Source organism: Macrobrachium nipponense, chromosome 4 (genome assembly GCF_015104395.2).
Source record: "Macrobrachium nipponense isolate FS-2020 chromosome 4, ASM1510439v2, whole genome shotgun sequence".
NCBI lineage: Eukaryota > Metazoa > Arthropoda > Malacostraca > Decapoda > Palaemonidae > Macrobrachium > Macrobrachium nipponense.
Window position 1 is genome coordinate 141,600,834 of NC_061100.1, and position 23,018 is coordinate 141,623,851.

The window sequence follows — 23,018 nt, forward strand, 5'->3', positions numbered from 1 at the left end:
GGATGGTGAGAAGATTGAAGGGCCAGATGAGGAAAATCCGACGCTCCCACTCAGTCTGTTAGCAGAACTAACAGCTGGTGCAAGGTGCGAGCAATGACCAAACAGCGGTGATGATCAGCTTGCAGGTCTAGGAAAGCGTGTTCCCCGCAGGAAAACACTTTCGAGGATGGTATCGACACTCCATACTGTCTGGGAAATCGCTACTCGAAACCCAGACCGTCTGGTCACACTACATGACCGTCGATCAGGCGCAAAATAATGTCTAATGACGTGAAAAGAGCGGGCACCGTCCTCATGATGCGTCAAAAGTTTCAGAAGAAGCTGAAGCTACTCACATCAGCAAGGAAGAAGTCACCTGAGCAACTCACCTTCCCTCTGTACCATGCTCAAGACGTGACGGTGTATTGTACCGTAACGTCGGTTCTGGGATCAGGGGGATAGCTATATGAGCAATCATCAGCAAGGCAGAAGTTACCTGAGCCACTATTACCTTCCTTCCGCACCGTGCCCTAGACGTAACAGCGAGCGGACTTGGTGTCACCGACTCTAGCTGCACGCTCACCCGCAGGCGAGCGCACACTCAGAGAAGCTCGCTAACGAGTACCCGAGATGGTCCCATTACCAGAGGAAAACCTCCAGAACCAGGAGCAGAAGTACCAGTAGTAGCGAGAAGTCAAGCTCTGGTAGCCAAGTGATCGCTGTATGAGCGATCAATGGCAAGGTGGGAGTCACCTGAGCAACTCTCACCTTCCTTCTTCCACCTCATGCTCGAGAAGGGACAATGAGTGAACTTAGCATCAACGACTCTAGCTGCACACTCACCTGCGGGCGAGCGTACACTCTGAGAACTCGTAAACGAGCACCCAAGACAGACCTGGTCCTAGAGGCAGGCCTCTAGGACTAGGAGCAGAAGAACCAGCAATAGCTAGTACCTCGTGGTCCCCGCCCTGCATGCCCTGGGGACGGTGAGGTGGTTCCCATTCATGAGGGACCAAGAGGACCAGCGGAAGCCCACCTGTCTCACCTGGTATGACAAGACAGGCACTTAGATGTCTTTAAAAAAAAAAGCAAGACTTCTCACTCAGCAAGGGAGCCACAGAAGTCAAAGCATATGAGGCAGCAACGACGACGACGAAGGGAGAAGGGGAGACAGACAATAATTTTTCTTTTACTTCTCTTCGACCTCTTCTTCATCAGCTTCGTCAGCATGTCAGATATCTCTACCGTCCAGGGTTTCTTCATGTAGAGGGCATTACCTTAGGGTATTCACTACCAGCTGGGAAAGTGAGGATGACATAGCCTGGAGGAAGAAGTGGAAATTTCCACCTCCAAAGTATGTGGCACTGATAACACCATAGCAGAGGGAGTCATAGACGTCACATGCTGGGTATACACCAAATATGGTGGTGCCACATACACAGGTATTGACATGGTTATTATTGTCCTCCTCTTTCCCATGAGTCACAGGGGCTGCCAAAACATGGTTCAGGGGTCCCTGGAGGAGGGAGTGCCAGGTAAGCCCAAATCCACCACGTGGACCTGCATGTTCCCGAAGACAAGGTCAGATACACCTGAGGGAGCAAAAGACGTATTCGTAAGGAAAAAACACAATTCTCAAAAAGGAAATTGTATTTTCCCTAACTCCATACACCTAAGTTTTTCTACATAAGGAATTATTGCCCAAATTACAGGATCGAGAGTTTACATAATGTGTAATCCCAGTTCGGCCAGCGTGGAATCAGAGGAATTTATTTCTAGTGATAGAAATTCATTTCTCGATATAGTGTGGTTCGGATCCCACAATAAGCTGTAGGTCCCATTGCTAGGTGACCAATTGGTTCCTAGCCACGTAAAAATATCTAATCCTTTGGGCCAGCCCTAGGAGAGCTGTTAATCAGCTCAGTGGTCTGGTAAAACTAAGATATACTTAACTTTTTAACATAACGTGTAGGAACAACTCTCATTTTCACATAAATATTGGGTAATCACATCTGCCCCCTCCTCCTCTACGCGTGACGAATCAAGCAAAGAAGCGGTAGGAGGCAATTGCCCAGAAAGAAAGTATTAACTTATCACAATCACACTTTCGGTACTTAGCGCATAAGAAGTGAGGTTTTAAGTTCACTTCCAAGCGAAAATTCCGCAATTCCCGCCTCCCATTTCATGCACAAATGGAGGGCAAAAGGCACATAAATTTTGGGTTTGCAACATAATAAAGCAAACACAAATTTCATAAACCAGACAAACTAAACAAAAATGAAAGATCTCACAATTTCTCACGACAGAGGCGGGCAGAGAGAGAACATCTGCACGCGATGGCAGTCGAAAGCAAAGTGGAATGTTTACATTTAGTCGGGAGGGACTCCCGACTATCGGACAAGCAGCTCCTGCCTAACTACCTTGTTATTAGAATCTTCCACCAGAGCTATGTGTGCTATGTGCAGACAAGAGGGAACCCTGGAAAGGGCAGAGATGAGAATGTTGAGATGGATCCTTGGAGTGATACTACTGGAAAGAACAAAGTGAAAGTAAGTGTAAGAAGAAAGTAGATATTTGTAAAATTGCAGACTAAACTAAAGAAAGGCGGATGATCCAGGGGTATGGTCATGAGGTTTGCAAGGATAAGGATGCTCTGATTTTGAAAATGTAAGATATGGCTGTGGAGGGTAGAAGTCTGGGTATGCAGAGAACTAGGTGGCATAACATTGTAGAAAGAGAAATTGCTTGGTATGGAAAACACAGATGCCCACAATAAAGTTCTTAGAGAAGGAAAACTCGAATAAACAAACCCATGGGAACATGGGATTAAGATCATATGAATAAGTTCAGAATAGTAACAGGATTCTTAGGTGGCTAAAATTTCTGGTGCTCATTTGGTAGTCCATGGAGTAACCATGCAACTTGCAAGTTGTATTCATGAGCTAGTGCCATGAAAGAGCCATTTAGGCCTAGCAGTTCATGACATGTAGTTCCTGTACATACTGAGTTGTTGCCTTCCAGAGTAATCAGATTTTCAGCACTCGGGCTATTAAAGCAACAGATAGCTCCAAATGGGGCACTACTACCTTGCAATATGAGTTTTTCTATAGTATCTTGGTTGCTTATCAAGAATTTAGTACAATTTTTTGTCTGTTGAATGTAAATAACCTCAGAACTTATATGTTACTGTATGTTGGCCATCCTGGAATGCTATTGTGCATGCGCAGTGTTATAGAGGAGCTTTTAGTAAGTAAGGACGGAATTTCTGCTGAAATGTCCGTTCTTCCTTTTTTATACATATATACCAAAATGTAGAGCAGTTTGCAGGCTTTCTGCCACTGTATATATCAAAATATGTATCCAGTACACTTAATTATATGTATATTTGAATGTGCGAGAAAGCGCAATTACAGCCTCCTATATATATATATATATATATATCTGTTTCTGATTAATAAACCAGTACAGTTCTCTCAATGTCTCTGTTCAATCCTCACAACTGGTGACCTCCAGATAGGACAGGGAGCATTTTGGTCGATCCCTCCAGAAAACCATAAACAAACTTAAGACGGCGCCTCAGTCTTGGTTTTCTGGCGCTTCTACCCACGGTCAACCAAATGCCATTAGCGGACTAAAAATGGCACATCCTCTACAGAAGTGTTTTGGCATTCCCTTCACGGTTTGGTCCTCAATTAACGACTCACATCGACCGAAAGTAAAAAACACCATTAGCGGACTAAATACAGAGCTCACGTGTAAATTGTATTTTTCCAAAAGCATATTGTATCTTTCCAAACCTGAGGTCCTTTACTATAAGAATTACTTAAGGCGTAGCCTGGACATAGCCGCTGAATTCTTCACCAAGGTGTTTCGGTAGTTAACTACCGGTCTGGTCATTGGTAGTCCCTCAGACCAGGTGTAAACATTCCAATTTGCTTTTGGCCCAAGTAGCAGGTTGTGGAGTGGCATGAGGTGGGCAGTTAGTGTAAAGAGACCTCAGGTTTCTATAGCTAAGAAAAATACAATTTACAAACCCTTGGTCCTTTACTATAGGAAGACTCACTGATTGGTGGGTGGAGTCTGAGTGATTTCCAGTGAACCGACTTGGGTTCAGCCTACCTGAGATTTCCTTCCTGGTCGTAAGAGCGAGGAAGGGAATCCAGCCACTGACTTTTGATTGGAGTTAAAAAACTGCATGATCATAGTAAGTGTTCTGGGTTTACTTGTAAGGGGGAGAATGTATGTCCCCCTTAAGAGAAAGCTATGAACCATTCTGTCGGAGACATTAAGGCAAATACAAGTTATGAGTTTATCTTATGTCCAGGTCTCCCTTCCCTGCCTTGTGAAGTGAAGAGGTGGATATTATTTCTATTAATTGATCAAAAAAATAAATAGGTTACTCCAAGGAGTGTACCTACATCCATCGCTCAGTCCAGCATGTAACAGTTCGCATTACTCTCTACCCAAAGGGAAAGAGTAGGATGAAAGAGATGAAAGGGGAACCAGTCACTCCACAGTCATGCTCAATCATACTGTACAATGAGGCGAGATGCAATACTGTCCAGTTAAGGAGATGGGTAAGTTACACAACCTGTTGAGCAGCCACCACTGGTCCCAAGGACCTGTGGGTAATACCCCAAAAGGTAATGAGAGGAGAAGGTGGTCTGGTGTGCCCAGACCCCTGCCTTCAAAACCTAATGAACCGACAGGTTCTATGGAATGTGAAGGAACGGGGCAATGCCCCTGACCTCATGAACTCTGTACCGTTGTTGTCAGCAGCAGGTGCACCTTCCTGATCATCTCTCGAAGCCATCATCATCAATGAAGTCACTCAGGGAGGGGATGGTGAAGGACTTGAGTCTGGCGTTAGGGACTGATGGATTCAGATTCTTTGTTCCGAAGTTCAGAACGAAGTCGAGCGTAACCAATCCCCATCCCTTTTACATCAAGAAAGACCATGTAGTTAGCCAACTTTCTTCACCAATGCCAGGGCAAGCAGAAAGACTGTATTGAGGGTTCATGTTGTCTCCATCTTGAACCGAGTCTGGCTAAGAATCAGTTCAGGGAAAAAAGGTCTATGACCAGTCGCCATCCCCCCAGGTCTTCTCTACGAAAAAAAACCCTGGCTGTAGTAACCTGGGGACCAGTACAACCGACCTCTACAGCGTCTTCTATACTTCTTCCCCTAGTGTAGCCCGAGGAAGTGGCTAGAGCGTCTTGGCTAACAGAGTCATGGCTACCAGCGATGCTGCCAGCAGCTTGGTGAGGACTTGCATCATCCTTACGATGCATCCCAGCCCTCTTCAAGGCCAAAACCTCGAGTGAAGAGGGCCGTTCAGGGGGCTTCCTCTTGTAAAGGAACCATTCTTGGTCTTGACAGGCGGGTCCGAGCCGTGCCTGCTCTTGCCCCGTACCACTGCCATGGCAAGAAGAGACTCCCCTTCATTGACTGTGGATGTACGTCCTCCTTAGGAGGTTGTATATTCGGAAATGCTCACAAATGAGACTTCGACACGGTCCCTGTCCCTCGAGCATAGCACCCTTGGGAGCAGAGGCTGGAGAACAAACCTTGGCTCAAGCTCCAGAGGCCTTCAAGACCTTGGTCCCTACAGACAGTGTCTCAGTTCCCACTTCCAAAGAAGCAGGAGAGCCAGCGAGAAATTTTCACTGTGCTTGGCTATTGTAGCATCTACCTGTCCTCTGTTAAGAGAGGTGGAATCCAGCAGGGGTCCGTTCGTAAAACCAACTACCGACTTCACGCGAAGGGACCTTGTAACTCAAGAGAGGACAGCATCTTGTCTCTTGAGAATTAGGTTTGCCCACAGGTTAGCCATCTGGTACCCATAAGAAAGCCATGCCTCCAGACTGGCACAGTCTCCTGAAAACTGAGTCTTCCCCCGGGACTATGGCTCAAGAGGAAGCAACAAGTCTAGACACTGTGAGGGATCACAAGTCTAGCCAGGAGACTGCCTGAAGAGCTGCCATGGGAATAGCCTCCAGTGTTGCTGCTTCCTGTTGAGAGATGTTCTTGCTCTTCAGGTGTTGCAGCGACAGAACAGGACCCAGGTAAACCTGGTCCAGGTTTACCTGGTTGTTGATGAGGCTTCTCTGAGGGCATGTGCTAGCAGGGCTGGTAGCAGGACTGGTGATAGCAGGACTGGTGATAGCAGTACCTCTTTCAGTAGCAGCGCTGGTGGGAGCCGCGCCTCTGCTAGCAGCAGCGCAACTCCCTGTCTTCTAGATCATGCACCAACCTCATGCCTCTGGCAGGTAGAGGAAGAGGATGTAGCTTGTCCAAATGTTGGACTTCAAGTGAATTCTCTTGTCCAGGGCCAAGTTCATTCACCTGTTCCAAGGACAAGGTCATTCACCTGTTCCAGAGACAAGGTCATTCACCTGTTCCAGGAACAAGGTCATTCACTTGTTCCAATACACCATCGGCCAGGCCCGACAATGGCAGCCCCATCGAGGCCTTGGATTCCCTCTTGGGCACCCCAAAAGGCTTCAAGACGATTGGAGCGTTCCCTGAACAGAGCAGGCCATGGTCGTTTTCCCAAGATCGTTATGCTGATGCATCAGAGCTACGATCTCTGCAAAAGTCCTCGAATCTGGGGGGTGTCCAAGTCTCTGGGTAGAGAACCTTCAAGCCCTTTGAGAGACTAGTCTTCCCGATCAACTCTTCCCTGAGGGAGAACCTCACCAAATCCCTTAGATCCTTCCTCAACGATGAGGACGTATGTCTGGTGGGGTCCTAAAACCCCTCCAGGAACACATGCCCCCTCAAAGGTTGAAATGCAAGGAATGAACTCCAAAGGATTCCTACTATTCGCCTCAACCCTCCTGGTGTAGCCTGAGGAGGTAGAAAAATAGAAGAGGAGAATCAGATGCTCTCACCCCTACTAGTAGCACTGCTACCGGGGGAGTGAGACATGCCCTTGCACCAATGGTGACTATGGTGTGGGTCTAGGAGAGCGCAATCACCTGAATTAGAGGCTTTCCAGAGGAGAATGCAGCAGTTCTCGCCATGCTGTAGCAGGACTGGTAACAGTGCTAGCCAAGATGTGGCTACCTACCTGGCGAGGCCATGCATTGTCCACATGATGCACCCCAGCCCTCTTTGAGGTCAAAAACCTCATGCAAAGGGGGCTGTACTGGGGGCATCCTCTTAGTTCTCCAATGCCTTGCTCCAAAGAAGAGTGACATGGATCCTGGCTCCCGTAGAAGAATCAAGCTTGGTCTTGACAGGTGGGTCCGAGCCATGGCTCTATCCCTACTCTCACCCCATGCCAATGCCATGGCAAGGAGAGAACTCCCCTTCATTGACTGTAGATGTATATCCTACTTAGGTGGTCGTACATTCGAAGATTCTCGCGAACAAGACTCCGACACAGTCCTTATCCCTCGAGCAGCGCCCTTGGGAGCAGAGGCTGGCAAACGAACCTTGGTTTGAGCTCCAGAGGCTAACAAGAGCCTAGTCCCTGGGGAGAGTGTCTCAGTCCCCACTTTCGAAGAAGCGAGAGAGCCAACTGCTTCCTCCCCGAAAAGAGGAGGCAGACCCTTCGAAGTCTCAAAACAAGACTTCTTCGGGGGAGAAGAAGCTACCTTCCCTTTCGTATGCCGTGAAGCTTCCGATGGGGGAGGTGAGGAGGCAGAAGATAATGACAATGACAACAAGGACAAAGACAAGGCTGAAGACAACAACACTTTCTTGGATTCTTCTTCTTCTTCGCCTTCCGCTTTGACAGCTTCCACACTAGAGTTGTCAGGGACCCCCAAGGGGCAGCAGATGACTCGTCAGGTCCAGGAGCTGGTACATGGGCAGGTCCAGGGATAGGAGCAGGAACAGGTGCAGGGATGCAGGAACAAGTGGGAACCTCTGGAGGCATCGGGACATGAGCTAGCAAGTGGTAGGCTGAAAATATAGTCTGGTCCCCAACTACCGTAGGCGATGCATTCATCGGGTGACGAGACCAGACCAGGTGTTGCTGCTGGCACCTCTATTGAGGCGTAACAGCAAGAAGTCCACACTTGTTCTAAGTCTGACACCTCGCCTGCAGAAGTAAAAAGTTCAGATACGGTGGTCCCCCCATATTCGCGGGGGATGCGTACCAGACACCCCCACGAATAGTTAGAATCTGCAAATAGTTGGAACCCTTATGAAAACACTGAAAACAGCCTATTTTATTAATTGAAACTCAAGAAAACCCACTTAAAATGTTTAAACTTGGTTTTTTTAAAGTTTTATCACAAAAAGTGCATTTTATGATTAAATTGATAAAAAAAAAAACAGGAATTTCTGGATATTTCTCATAGAAAAATACCGCAATAAGCAAATTTTCTGTGAATAATGCAGGGAAATATTCCCAAGAGGAATCCGCGAATGTGTGAGTCTGCGAATCCGAAGTACGCGATTACGGGGGGTCCACTGTATTAATAAAGGGGGTCCCCTTCATTCCAAAGTATACCATCGAAGCGAGGGGAGGTCCCTAGAGGAGCAATCACCAGGTCTGGAACCACAGCCCCCCTACCTTTTTCTTCCCTCTCCAACTTGTCGGAAGGGGGAGAAGATGAAGCCTCTCCCGATGGGGCAACAGCGAGTACGGGACGATTGCCAGGAGAGAGGTAAATATAAAGGAAGAGGGGAGATTAGTACCTCTGTGTGGTGGGAGGTATCTTATCCCCATAACAGATAGTCTTACTAATGTCTTTCCTTCTTCCTTGCAAACTTCCCCCACTGTGTCACAGACCAAACGGAACACTCCGCACGCAAAAATATCTTTTTACACTCACGCCCCTGGCATGAAAGGCAAAGGGTGTGAAGATCGATCTATCGGGCCACAGAAATTGCTGCACCTCCTACCGTCTATCCCGGGGAAGCACCAAAGGCAGGGGACACAGGCTGTTGCAAAACATAGGTTTGATAGATTCAGTATATCACAAACACATTATCACAACAATAATCATAACTTATAAAGAAATAACAAAACAAATCCCACCGTGAATGAAAAAAACAGCAGTAAACAGTCGGGCTGAGAGCGGTGGAGAACATGTTTATCCGCAGCGACAGACGAAAGCAAATTGGAATGTTTGTGCCCAGTCGGAGGGACTACCAACGACCGGACTGGTGGTTAACCCTTTAACGCTGAAGGGGTATAATAAAAATCGTCTCCCGTATGCCGGCGGGGTCTGGGAGTGAGCACCGAAGCGGAAAAAATTTTTTTTTCAAAAATTCACAGCACGCTTAGTTTTCAAGATTAAGAGTTAATTTTTGGCTCCTTTTTATTCATTGCGTGAGGTTTAGTATGCAGCCATCAAAAATGAAAAAAAATATCATTATCATATATAAATAATGGGATATATGATAGTGTGAAAACAAAATTTCATATATAATAGTATTTAAATAGCGCCGTGAGCAAACGGTTAAAGCTAACGAGTTAATTTTTTTCTGTTGTATTGCACACTAAACTGCGATCATTTTGGTATATAACACATTGTAAAACGATCAAGGCAACACAGAGAAAATATTATCACAGTATGATGCATGAATTCGTAACGAGCGGACGTAAAAAAAAAAAAGCTTTCAAAAATTCACCATAAATCGAAGTATTGTGCTAGAGAAATCCCGTTTGTTGCAAAATGAAGGTAATTGATTGAATATTACTAGACTGTAAGTGTTGTAGCTTACAATTGCAGTTTTCGACCATTTCGGTCGAGTTAAAGTTGACTGAAGGACGAATTTTTTCTATTTATCGTTATTTATATAAAAATAATTCAAAACTGATAAAAGCTACAACCATAGGTCGTTTTTAGTTGTATTCTACATAAAATTGCGAACATTTTCATATATAAAACTTTAAGTAACAGCTAATTTAGAATGGTGCAAACATTACGACAATCGAACGAAAAAATTTATGATTTTTTCGGAAGAGTTACCGCGCGGTCGTAAGGAAAGTTTATTTCATAAATTCACCATAAATCGAAATATTGTGTTAGGGACTTCCAATTTGTTGAAAAATAAAGGTAAATGATTGAATATTACTTGAATGTAATAGTTTTAGCTTACAATTGCGTTTTTCGACCATTTCGGTCGAGTCAAAGTTGACCGAAGGTTGAAAATTTGCCACATCGTTATCCATATGAAAATATTTCAAAAATGAAAAGCTATAACCATGGGTTGTTTTTTGTTGTATTCTACATGAAATTGCACACATTTTCATATACAGAACTTTATGTAACGGCTAATTTAAAATGGTGCAAACATTACGACAATCGGACGAAAAAATTTATGATTTTTTTCGGAAAAGTTACCTCGCGGACGTAAGGAAAATGTTATTTTTCTTTTATAAATTCACCATAAATCAAAATATTGTGCTAGAGACTTCCAATTTGTTGCAAAATAAAGGTAAATGATTGAATATTACTAGAATGTAAGAGTTTTAGCTTACAATTGCGTTTTTTTACCATTTTGGTCGAGTCAAAGATGACCGAAGGTTGATATTTTGGCACTTATCATTATTTATATGAAAATATTCCAAAACTGATAAAAGCTACAACCATGGGTTGTTTTTAGATGTATTCTACATGAAATTGCGCACATTTCCATTTATAAAACTTTATGTAACGGCTAATTTAAAATGGTGCAAACATTACCACAATCGGACGAAAAAATTTATGATTTTTTAGGAAGAGTTACCGCGCAGACGTAGGGAAAAAGTTTTTTTCATAAATTCACCATAAATCGAAATATTGTGCTAGAGACTTCCAATTTGTTGCAAAATGAAGATAAATGATTTAATATTACTGGAATATAAGAGTTTTAGCTTACATTTGTGTTTTTCGACCATTTCGGTAGAGTCATAGTTGACCAAAGGTTGAAATTTTGGCACATCGTTATTTATATGAAAATATTTCAAAACTGATAAAAGCTACAACCATGAGTTGTTTTTTGTTGTATTTTACATGACATTGCGCACATTTTCATATATAATACTCCATGTAACGAATAATTTAAAATGGTGCAAAACTTATGTCAAAGTGACGAAATAATTTCCGAGATGTGTTGCTGATACTTTTTAGTGCGATAAGAAAGAAATTTGCGCTTGCGCGCCTGCATAACGATTGTAAACAAAACAACGCCTTGATCCGTGAGCTCCCAGCAGTCCCCAAGGCGCGTGATTCAAAAGTTTTCGCCTAGTAGGCCTATTACTATTTTTCCACGAATTTAAAAAAAAACTTTTTTATATCGACGTACCATACGTCCAATCGGCACCCAACAGACAATTTATATCGATGTTTAATACGTCCAATCGGCGTTAAAGGGTTAACTACCGAACCACCTTGTTAAAGAATTAAGCGGCCATGTCCAGGCTACACCTGAAGTAATTCCTATAGAAAAGGATTGAGGGTTTTTACATCATGTAGGAACAAATGGAATTTCCTACATCAGGGGGGTTTTGGATGGGGGAAAAACACTCAGAGAAATGGGCAACTCATATGGAAGCCACTTGTTTAAGAAGGAATTGGATAAGGAAACCTATTATAAAAGGAACTAGCCTAATCTAACCTAACCTAGTAGGCCATGTTACTTAGCCAGGATCTTTTAATAATAGGTTTCCTTAGTCCAACCCATCTTGAAAATATGGCTCATTTATGACTTGCACGTGCATGGAACCATTCCATAACAAAAACATGTCCAGTCTTTCTCGAAGCATTTCCCCCACAACCCAAAATGCCCCGTTCCCAAAGGGTCCCCAACTACACTGGATAGAGATGTGAGGTTAATAATAGTTGACCGACAATAAACACACACTTCATCAGCGACACTAATAATGTGGGAAAAATCAATGTAAAACTAAAGAACAGAACTACAGAAAGCTAAGCACAGTCTGTTACCTTGGAAATTAATTGATCCTAATTTATTTAGTGTTCCTAATGAAGGTGGTGGTATAGGATAAACTTTTTTAAGTGTTGCTGATGAAGGTGGTGGTGTTGTTTATTGTTGGTCAATTATTATTAACCTCATATCTACCAGGTTGGGACCCTTTGGGAACGCAGGGTTTTGGGTGGGGGAAATCTTTGGGAGAAAGACTGGACGGCCACATTGTTGTTATGGAATGATTCCGTACAGCGCAAGTCATTACAGTGCCATATGTTCAAGAAGGGATTGGCTAAGGAAATCTATTATTGAAGCAACTAGATTAACCTAACCTGGTAGGCTGTGTTACCTCAATTCTTACCAGAAGCTCCTCTATAACACTGCACAGGTTTCAAAGCAAACCAGGATGGCCAGCATACTAACACATCAGTTCAGAGGTTAATTACAGTTGACCAATAAAAATAATGGTAAATTCTTGATAAGCAACCAAAACACTATAGAAAAAGTCAATTTCCAAGGTGATAGGTACCTCATGTGGAGCTGTTATGTAGTGCTACCAAACCAATTTCCAAGGTAATAGGTAGTTCGTGTGGAGGTGCTCTGTAGTTTTACTAAAGCAACAACTTACTCCCACCCAAAAATACAAAGCTGTTTCCTACATCTTTGTTTTAGACCTATTGTTTTTTTTAATTTGAATAATTAGCCTAGTAGCTGATCCAAAAATATCTTGGCCTAGGCCTAGCCTATGCACTATGATACACAACTTTCTCTTCATTGAAAAATTAATGTGTTCAACTTACCTATAGAAAGACCAGTAATCCTACAGTTTAGGGGTCCAAAATTCTATGCTCCCTTGTGTGTGGTGTAAGTTTTCTTTCCAGTTTCATCTTTCGAGAGATCTGCATACAAGAACTAGGTATTTGCCAAGAAGGACTGCAACTCCAAGGACTGCAAGGAACAGTCACGCGAATACGAAAGCCACTAGAGATTGCGGGGTCAAGTGTATTTTGCCTTGTTTAGTACTAGCCCCTGGGGTTTAATTACAGAAGACCGACAAAAAATTTAAAAAAATTCTTCATAGGCAAGCAACCAATATACTACGGAATAAGCCAATTTCCAAGGAACTGCCAAACGTTGAGCAATTACTTAGATCTACCGCTAATAATGAACAGTTTTTATGCTTACAGAAGCAGAAATTGTAAAAAAGAAAAAACAAACAAACAAAGGGGGTACTACTAAAGCTCTGCGCCTCATGTGAATAGTGTACTAAGTGTAGTGTGCCGCAACTGTGCTTGTGGCGAGCGTTTAAGAAGTTAGGAAGTAGGTAGAAACCTGGCATGGCCACTTTTTGACAAATCTGGAAAAATGAGCAGATTATCTGCTGACAGTAGCGTAGCGGAGATCTACAATCTCAAATTTCTATGGGTTCGTATCCTCCTAAAATATGTTTTTGTTTATTTTGTTTCCCTTTAATTCCTTTGTACTTCCACCATCTCTGTTTCTGAAGGCAGATAGCTAGGCTGAACTGCTTAGTATTTTTTCATTGTTTTCCATGATTCGATAAATAGCTAGCTCGGTATTTGATAATTTTTTGTGCTAATCTTGATTTCACGTAGCCTAATGCAGTGAATTTGGACCCATAAACTGTGGGGTTAACAAAACAAACAAACAAACAAAAAACATATAAAATGATTAGCAGTAGGTTTGGTGCACCATAGACTTAGGCTACATGTTCAACTTCATTAGGCCTAAGTGAAAAGGCATCCACTATACAGAACTAATAAAGCTTCCTTAGCATAGGTAGGTAACACTAGGCTAGGTAGATCTAGTGTACCTATCCGCGGCGGCCCAGAGTATGGCAGTTGCGGTTTTTCTATGCAGTTTTACCTCCTGAACAAGAATTTGAAGTAATATTTATTCGGACGACTCTAATTTACCTTTGAACTCTATCCTACGGTAAAGGGGATTCCCATTGGGAACCGGGGTTTTGGGTGGGGACAAAACCCCAACTCTATCCTACGGTAAGGGGGAAACCCCCAGTGGGAACCGGGGTTTTGGGTTTTGGGTGGGGAGAAACCACTTGGGGGGAGATTTTGCCGTGTTATTGTGGTATTTCCCACATTCATCACTTTTAAAAACACGAAATACAGGCGGAAATAAGAAATAACAAAACTAGCGATAGTGGAGCCGTTCCACATCCATATTCGTCTACTACTACTACTACCACAACACTGAATCCTACTACGCATGCGCTAATGCTACTGCGCATGCGCTAACTGTAAGGGAGCTTTTGGCCTAAACTCAGACTTCTTAGTGAGGAAAGAAATGGGGGTTTACGGGAGGGATATATGTATTTAGCCAAACACGTTACAGTATGACCCCTACATTGCTACCGGACTGAGTGAAGGATTGGGTGGTAACAGGGTTCCCAGATTTGGCAGTTTCTCACCAAATTTGGCTTTTTTTCCTAATTTGGTGGGTAAAAATTCACTTTGGCTGGTTAGTGGTATTTTGGCTGGTTTTCAAACACTTTCTATTTGAGCTAAACACTGATCCCACGTTTGAGGAATCTCTCCCCAGATTGGGAATTTTTGAAGGTTTTCAGGAAAATCTGGGGAATTTGAATAGGTTTTCAGTAAAAACTTGGTAACATTTAAGCAAAATATGTAGATGGAATTAAAATAAAAATCACACACACACCAGATGACCACAAAACAGGCTGCCGGATTCTCAGAGAACGAGCCTCATTTCAAATTTCAATCATTCTCGTTTTTTTCCTGTATTCTTATATTAGTTTATATTATCTAACTAAAACTATGATGCCGCTATACAAGCATATACATGATAAAAAATATGCATTTATAAAGATAAATATAACGCACATATATTTGCCGGTTATTTGGGTTGGTTTGGATTTCCATTTGGCAGGATTTTGGCTGGTTTCATGGTAGACTTTGGCTGGTTGGTAGTGGTGTCATCTGGGAACCCTGGCTGGTAACCATACGTTGAGTTACATAAAAGCATTTACCTAATTTGTTTATTAAACATGTTATGTGAATTCTAGTGTTTATTCCTTTTCCTTTTTCCATAGTATTTGTATAATAACTGTTTTGAAATATCCCCACCTAATCATTTCACCATATATAACTTGAAATATTATGTTATAATTGAGGACAGACACCTAAAAATGCCTACGTGTTGATATAGAACTGTTTTAGGACGTTTCGATACCTACCTACCTACCTACCTGTTACGTGAAATTGCACATTGCGTTGCATATTACATACACACTCCCTATATCATTTATACACAAGTCAATCCCTCCCCTTTCCAGTATTCACGACTGGCTCTTTACGTTACACCATTTACAATGCATTTCTCACCGATACCAATACCTAGATTAAAGTTTGCCATTATTATTATAAAACCTACATTTAAATATATAACATATAAATATATAGTTTGCCATTATTATTATAAAACCTACATTTAAATATATTCCATTATACAGTTTTACAGACATTACAATTTACACTTCCTTTCCACTTTCCTTACTATTATGCAGTTATGTATGGTTACTTTTAACATTTTACAACACTTCCACACCCATCACAGTTAGGTTTATATGTCATTTTACCTACTGGGGGCCGAATCCCCTCCCCCGGTTAGGCAACATACCCTTAGGTTTAGTTTGTTATATGTTGGTTTACCTACTAGTTTTACTTCCTTGAAGGGGGTTACCCGGTTAGGCTAGGTTGGTTAGTTCTTCAAGGGTGGATACTGGGGGGGGGGGGGGGTTGGTTAGGTTACATTCCCTACTTGGTTACCTACTACGTTAGGTTTGGTTAGGTTACATTCCTTACTAGGTTAGGTTAGGCCTTTAAGGGGGGGTACGGGGGGCGAAGCCCCCATGGTCAGGCAATATTCCCTACTAGGTTAGGTTAGGTTGGTTAGGTTACATTCCTTACTAGGTTAGGTTAGGCCTTTAAGGGGGGTACGGGGGCGAAGCCCCCCTGGTCAGGCAATATTCCCTACTAGGTTAGGTTAGGTTACATTCCTTACTAGGTTACGTTGGGCCTAGTATTTCCCTACTAGGTTAGGTTAGGTTAGGTTACGTTCCTTACTAGGTTAGGTTAGGCCTTTAAGGGGGGGTACGGGGGGGCGAAGCCCCCCTGGTCAGGCAATATTCCCTACTAGGTTAGGTTAGGTTAGGTTACATTCCTTACTAGGTTACGTTAGGCCTAGTATTTCCCTAATAGATTAGGTTAGGTTACGTTCCTTACTAGGTTAAGTTAGGCCTAGTATTTCCCTAATAGGTTAGGTTAGGTTACGTTCCTTACTAGGTTAGGTTAGGCCTGTAAGGGGGGGTACGGGGGGCGAAGCCCCCCTGGTCAGGCAATGTTCCCTACTAGGTTAGGTTGGTTAGGTTACATTCCTTACTAGGTTAGGTTAGGCCTTTAAGGGGGGGTACGGGGGCGAAGCCCCCTGGTCAGGCAATATTCCCTACTAGGTTAGGTTAGGTTAGGTTACATTCCTTACTAGGTTAGGTTAGGCCTTTAAGGGGGGGTACGGGGGGCAAAGCCCCCTGGTCAGGCAATATTCCCTACTAGGTTAGGTTAGGTTACATTCCTTACTAGGTTAGGTTAGGCCTTTAAGGGGGGTACGGGGGGCAAAGCCCCCTGGTCAGGCAACATTGCCTACTAGGTTAAGTTCCCTACTAGGTAAGGTTACATCCCCTGCTAGGTTAGGTTGGTTTGGTTCTTTAAGGGGGGTTACAGCAGGCCCAACCCCACCCCTGGTCAGGCAACATCCCCTACAAGTTTAATTAGTTTTGTTATATGCTAACCTATGTTTAATTTGGTCTTTTGTATTTATTAAAACAACTATAGGCCCTATTACACATTTACCACCAAGGACTTAAATCCCACCCCCTCCTGGGCCCGTTATATATGTATTTGTATTATTTCATATTTTGAACCCATCCCACATTTACATTTAGTTCCTTAGCTACCCATTTACTTTTAATACCCTTAACATTGCCAACTTATCTTGTTAAGTGCTTGTTCTTGTTAAGTGCTTGTTCATTTACCTCAGCCCCACCCTGCCTCAACCAATAGCATCAAAGCATTTTTACTACTCCACCCCACCTCTCCTACCCTGTTTTCTACGGTCTGGCCTCCTGCCACCTCCTAACTTTAGAACTCCAACACTGTTGAATCTGCCGCCATGACATCCACTGCTGCATCTCCTTCACGCTCGCCCCAGCCCCTCACCAGGAACTCTTTGCCAACTTCATGTAACAATTGTTACATGAGTTACAAAGATTTTTCTGCCTTTTACTCAGGTAATTATGATCGACTAATCGGTTTTTGCCAGGACCACGGCCTCCTGAGAAAGCAGGTCTTTTGCCCCCATTCAGTCGACTCCAAGATACGGGAGGAGAGTGTATAACTTCGTCGGGTACTTGGCTGTTGCTTATTTCAAGCTGCATTTTGAGGAACCCAAGACCCGCCTCCACGCATTCTTAAAAGCAGCTGCTGCTTTGTACCCTCCACCCCTTTAAGGTAAGGTCCAAACATTATTCTTAATTATTATGTTTTAGGAAAGTGAGTGTTAGGCTTTCGCCAAAAGTTGCGTCAAGGTATGTTACTATTCAGTGGGGTGCTGCTAAGACAACTCGTACCCAGCGTTGCCGATAGCTCTGCATACTAAAATCGGCATCTTATAGAAAACGGAATTCATTTTATGGCCCAGGGGTACTTTAAGAAAATAAACCAATCTTATGCAACACCTCATCGATTTATATTCAGCATCATTCAACAAAAGTATATATTAGCTATGTATATACACAATTACAACCAAAACAACAATGATATATACATATTAAGTTTTATAGATAAACTTTTTAAAACAGAAATTACACAAATATAGGTAGATACGTAACCTACTCAGTTTTATAATCAACATTATAGAACATATAGGCTATATAAATAAAACAAAAAAATTTTATTATTTTTCTTCATATATCAGGGTATAAGTATGTTTGAGAATATATTTTACTAATTCCAGATTTAATATCCTGTTTTATGCTAATTTCCTTATACTGTCACTGAAGGGTTGAACGTTTTCAACGCCTATTAAGTGGAATCTCTTAAAGAATCATTTACACATATATTATGTAATAATAATGTAGTAATAATCATTTTCTACCCAATCTTACATAAAAAGACATTAACTAATTTAAAAAAAAGTATTCAAATTTATTTGAGACGATAAATCAATCCCCTCGAAGAATGCCGAGTTTTTCTCGGCATGAACAAGCAGGCCGATTTTTTCTCGGCATTGAAGGTCTGGTTCTCCGCCTGTAGAGTTTTTTCTCGGCAAATCGGGGGGAAATTCGGCATTTCGGCAACGCTGCCGTACCTTCCACCTTACCCCCCCCCCCCTTAGTGAACATATGGCTCCGTGGTGGTTGGGGAATTTAAACATGGCGGCTGTGTTTACATTTCCTTCACAGTAACGAATACTTGGTACCTTCCTATAGGACCGCTCTTCGGTGACTTAGACTATGGCAATTGACATTTTCTATGTTATTTTAGTTGCTTTACAAGGGTTGTAAGGAATATTTTTTTCGTTTGGTTGGAACTAAACTTTAATATACCTTTGAGTTTGGTGCGGCTATTATGTAACTTTCAAAGGTCAATTACTGCTTAGTTACAGCCGGCTGAATGGATATTACTTTTAAATCTTGTACAGTAACTCAAATAACATAGGAATCAGTCAATTGCCATAGTCTAAGCCACCGCGGATTGCTTCTGTAGAAATACCCTAGGCTATTAACAAAAAATGTGGATAATTTACCATAATCAAAGCCATCCTCATCAGGGAGCTGACCCGGTACATAACACTGAAAATACAAATAACACTCGCAACCGGATAACCGTGATCAGTCAATAATCAGTTCACGGACGTCCACCAACAGAATGAAACAGTTACAGACTCGAAGTGTCACTCCGACACCGACAGATTACAGCAGTATTGCCAGATGGACTAGCCTAAATTTCCTTTTAAAAGTCTCGGTCAACAAAATTTCCCTGTTGTGTGAATGCTGATATATATATATATATATATATATATATATATATATATATATATATATATAATGCTTATGTCACTAAATAGCTCGTGACAATGTATTTAGCTAGGGCCACAGGAAAAACAAAAGGAGGAGTACCATGCGCTTTCGTGTTGCAACAGTTTCCAGGTAGGCCTCGAAAATGTGTTGAAATAACACGAAAGCGCAATTGGTAGTATACTCCTTCTTTTATATATTGCTGTACTACATGGTATATGAGCAATATATTCTTCTTAAAATGCCAACCTTGTTCATTAACAAATATTAGCTGTCTCACTTAACACTAAAGAAAAACGTTTAAGGTAAAAGATTTTCTTGTTATACGTTCAAGATGAGTCTGTTTTATTTTAAAATCATAGCAGGGTGCTTTTCTGTAAGTTTCCTTGGCGTGGAGCATTCCGATAAAGGTAGTATTAATCAGGGGGAACGTTGCTGTATGTATCATCACCCTTCTTCATACTGCCCACTTTAAACAAAGACTGACGTGTCTTCATTAGGTTCTAAATGTATCTATGTGTTGCGTAGTAATCGCCACTCATGATAAAGTTCATTTATGTAATTTTTTGCGACTAATCTTGGAAAAAATGTCGTTAATGGAGCAATTGATGGAATTGATTTTGACGAAACACTTACAGGATCTATTGCGCTCAGGCTTTGCAGAACTGGATCTGACAAATTAAATCTCTTTTAAATATGAGCTGCCCCTTCGGTATAAAAGTCTAGGCATTTCAGTCGGAAATTATGAAGTTTTTGTTTATCAATGCCATGATTAGTTCGTAATGAGATGGCAACTCTCCCACCTAAGTAAATTGTAAAGGAAGAAAGTTTGCTGGGTCCCTCACTTGTGCATTTTTGGTAATGGAATTAATTTTTTCAAATAACAATCTTTCATGTAACTTTCAACTAAGGTATGGACTATGGAACACTTATGATATTCGACTGCACAATAAATACAGCTTCAGTTACTCACCCTGCATCTGATAATTTAGGTAATTGAAAAGAGGAAAACAATTTTTGAAGAATTGTTTCAATTGAAAGTAACCTGTTCACTAGCACTGTAAATAAAGGAAAAACGTTATGTTCTTAATTCCTCAAGTAGATTCTTGTCAACACCATCTTTTCGTGAATATGAAGCCTTCGAATAAAATTTGCCTATTTTATCGATTTCGAATTATTTTCCTTGTTTTTCTTTTGGACTCTGTATTTCCCTAATACAAGGAAATTTCTCTGCATGATGATGATGATGATCCAGTATTGCCAAACCCGTGGTTTACCCGCCCAACAGGGGGCTACTTTTCAACTGATGGCCGCGGGCTATGAAATGGTGTCGCTACTTACCGTAAACTGGGCTACTTTGGTGAAATAAAACCGCGGCATCAGTAAATCCGTTTTAATGGCTTTTACAAATGTAACGTTTCATATTTATTCTAATGGAGAGACGTAGATTGAATCTACGTCTATTTTGGATTTTAATAAATATTTTTTAAAGCATATATATATATATATATATATATATATATATATATATATATTACCAGTCGGTTGATCAAACAGCCTGTCGCCGTCTAGACACTAGACAGGAATTTAAACGGTGAGGGTAATTGATTTCAAAATATGAGGTTTTTTCCATCAGTCCACCCGCCTGTGGTCCTTGCGCATGGCAACACTGCGTCCCTTGCTTTAAATGGTTACGCTATGTGTAAGTTTTATTAGGTAAATATAAGGATACCTGGGTGTACATTTGCAACTGAAGAGTGCTTTAATAATTTACTGTATGCGAATTACACCGTTAATCTTCGAAATAGGATATTGTTATTATTGTTGAATGTAAGCTGCCTTTTCGGGGTGGCGAATGGAACAGCCAGACGCAAATTTCAATAAAAAGATCATAAACCAAGTTACGTAGCTTAGCAGCAGCGTAGGTGTGGTCCAATAAAGTTAACACCTTGCAGTAGTGAACAGCGAGAGAAGCAATTTTCCCGCCACTGCGTCTGGCTGTTCCATTCGCCACCCCGAAAAGGCAGCTTACGTTCAACAGTTAAGTATATCTTAGTTTTACCAGACCACTGAGCTGATTAACAGCTCTCCTAGGGCTGGCCCGAAGGATTAGATATTTTTACGTGGCTAGGAACCAATTGGTCACCTAGCAACGGGACCTACAGCTTATTGTGGGATCCGAACCACACTATATCGAGAAATGAACTTCTATCACCAGAAATAAATTTCTCTGATTCCGCGTTGGCCGAGCCGGGAATCGAACCTGAGACCACCGGATTGGCAGCCCAGCTCGAAAACCACTCGGCCAGCGAGGAACTATACATTCAACAGTAAATTATTAAAATACTCTTCAGTTGCAAATGTACAACCAGTTATCCTTTTATTTACCTAAAACTTACACATAGCGTAACTATTTAAAGCCAGGGACGCAGTGTTGCCATGCGCGAGGACCACAGGCTGGTGGACAGATGAAAAGAAAAAAAAAAATAGTCAAATTTATTTTTCCCACTCAATGAGAAGGTTGACGGAGCTAAAATGCCAAAAAAGAACGCGATTGAAGTGTTCATAGAAAACATTATAATCCTAAATGGGAGAGTGAGGAACTCTTGAAAAGTTCGATTAAAAGTGTTCTTGGAGATGAAACAAAAGAACTTTATCATTTTGCAATGCTCTCGTAAAGATTATGTTTTATTTTGTTACAGGGGTTCTTCTCTCTTTGCTGTAATGGCTTTTACAGTGTTCCCAAGCATGGAAGACTGAGTATTCCATTTTATTTTCGTATGTAATAGAGTTTTTCGTTGTTCGTTAAATAATTGCACACAAGAGCTTGGTTGACTGATTTCACTTCCTTCATTACTAAAGCATTTTATCAACTCATAATTATCTATCCAATCACTATTTCATGTTGGATAAAAAAAAAATTACTACTTTCAGGCAATTGCCGCAGTTTTTGAGGATTTGTGTTGCGGTTTGACTATTAAGTTATCTGGCAACTGCCTTAGAAAGACCAGAAAGGCCCATAGAACGAGTCTACCCTCTTCAAAAGCGCTGAAAGATTTGTGGTACATTAATTTCTTTCTTTAGATATTTTTTCACTTGAAAAGCTGTCTCTGCCTGTAGCAAGAGGATAAAGCCTTCGAAAGTAAAGGAGAAAGTAATTCATATGAAAAAGAAATGTTTTCTCCACTAACGAAGGTTTCAACCTACTAAGGGTCATAACAAAACAGGCGAATGCTTATATTAAAATAAACGGTTGGCCCTTCGTTAATAAAATACCCTTATCTACGAGGGAAATAGTCTATCAAGTAACTGCGCTCCCTTGAATCAAATTGAAACCCAACATCTTTAGAAACCGCTATATGTCGTGTAAAAACGAGATTTTCACAAAAACGAAACTTGAACAGATAAATAAAAGGGATCCGCAATGAACCAGAGAGAGCTATAGCAAATTCGATGTAGTAGCAGTAATTTCGCCTTCATACAAGTGGGTGCCAGGAAAGATCTTGTTAATGGCCACTGCTTTTTACGGTTGAGGTCCCTTCACACCAAAAGGGAGGCTTTCACAGAAATCAATTTCAGGTTCCAGTACGAAATCTGGAGTCTTGGTCTTACGGAGTACAGTTTTTCATCTTTTAATCGTTGCTCGCTTGCCTAGTTATAATTGTCTCTGAGTTCTCACAGTTTTTAACGTTGCTGTATCATGAGTAATTATATTTTCATGGTTTGTCTAATGCCAATGTCGAATCCTCCCTTTTCTGCTGTTTTATAAATGCATTTTTCCTTTTTTTGTCTTTCTCCTCCCCTTTTTAACAACTCACTTCCTGAAACCCAGCGTTGCCAACGAGGCGTCTTTCACATTCCGATTGCTCTTTTTTCCTGCTCCAATCATGACTCAGACCCCGAAGAATGGTCACTTTTTTAAGAGAAAATAAATGCCATGTATATCTTTCTAGATAGACTGCATTTTTTTTTTTTTTTTTTAGATACAAGTTTATGATATGTCAAGAAGCTATATGCGCTTTCCTTGATATG

The 23,018-nt window shown here is 41.7% G+C and overlaps 1 long non-coding RNA gene across 1 annotated transcript in view; it reads right to left on the minus strand.

The window, feature by feature from the left end:
• The window catches only part of LOC135211241 (uncharacterized), a 191,284-nt gene extending 172,424 nt beyond the window's left edge, over nucleotides 1-18,860 (minus strand). The window contains exon 1 of the long non-coding RNA XR_010313647.1: nucleotides 18,716-18,860. This is a non-coding gene — a long non-coding RNA (uncharacterized LOC135211241). The remainder of the gene's footprint in view (nucleotides 1-18,715) is intronic.
• Between the last annotated feature and the right edge of the window lie 4,158 nt (nucleotides 18,861-23,018).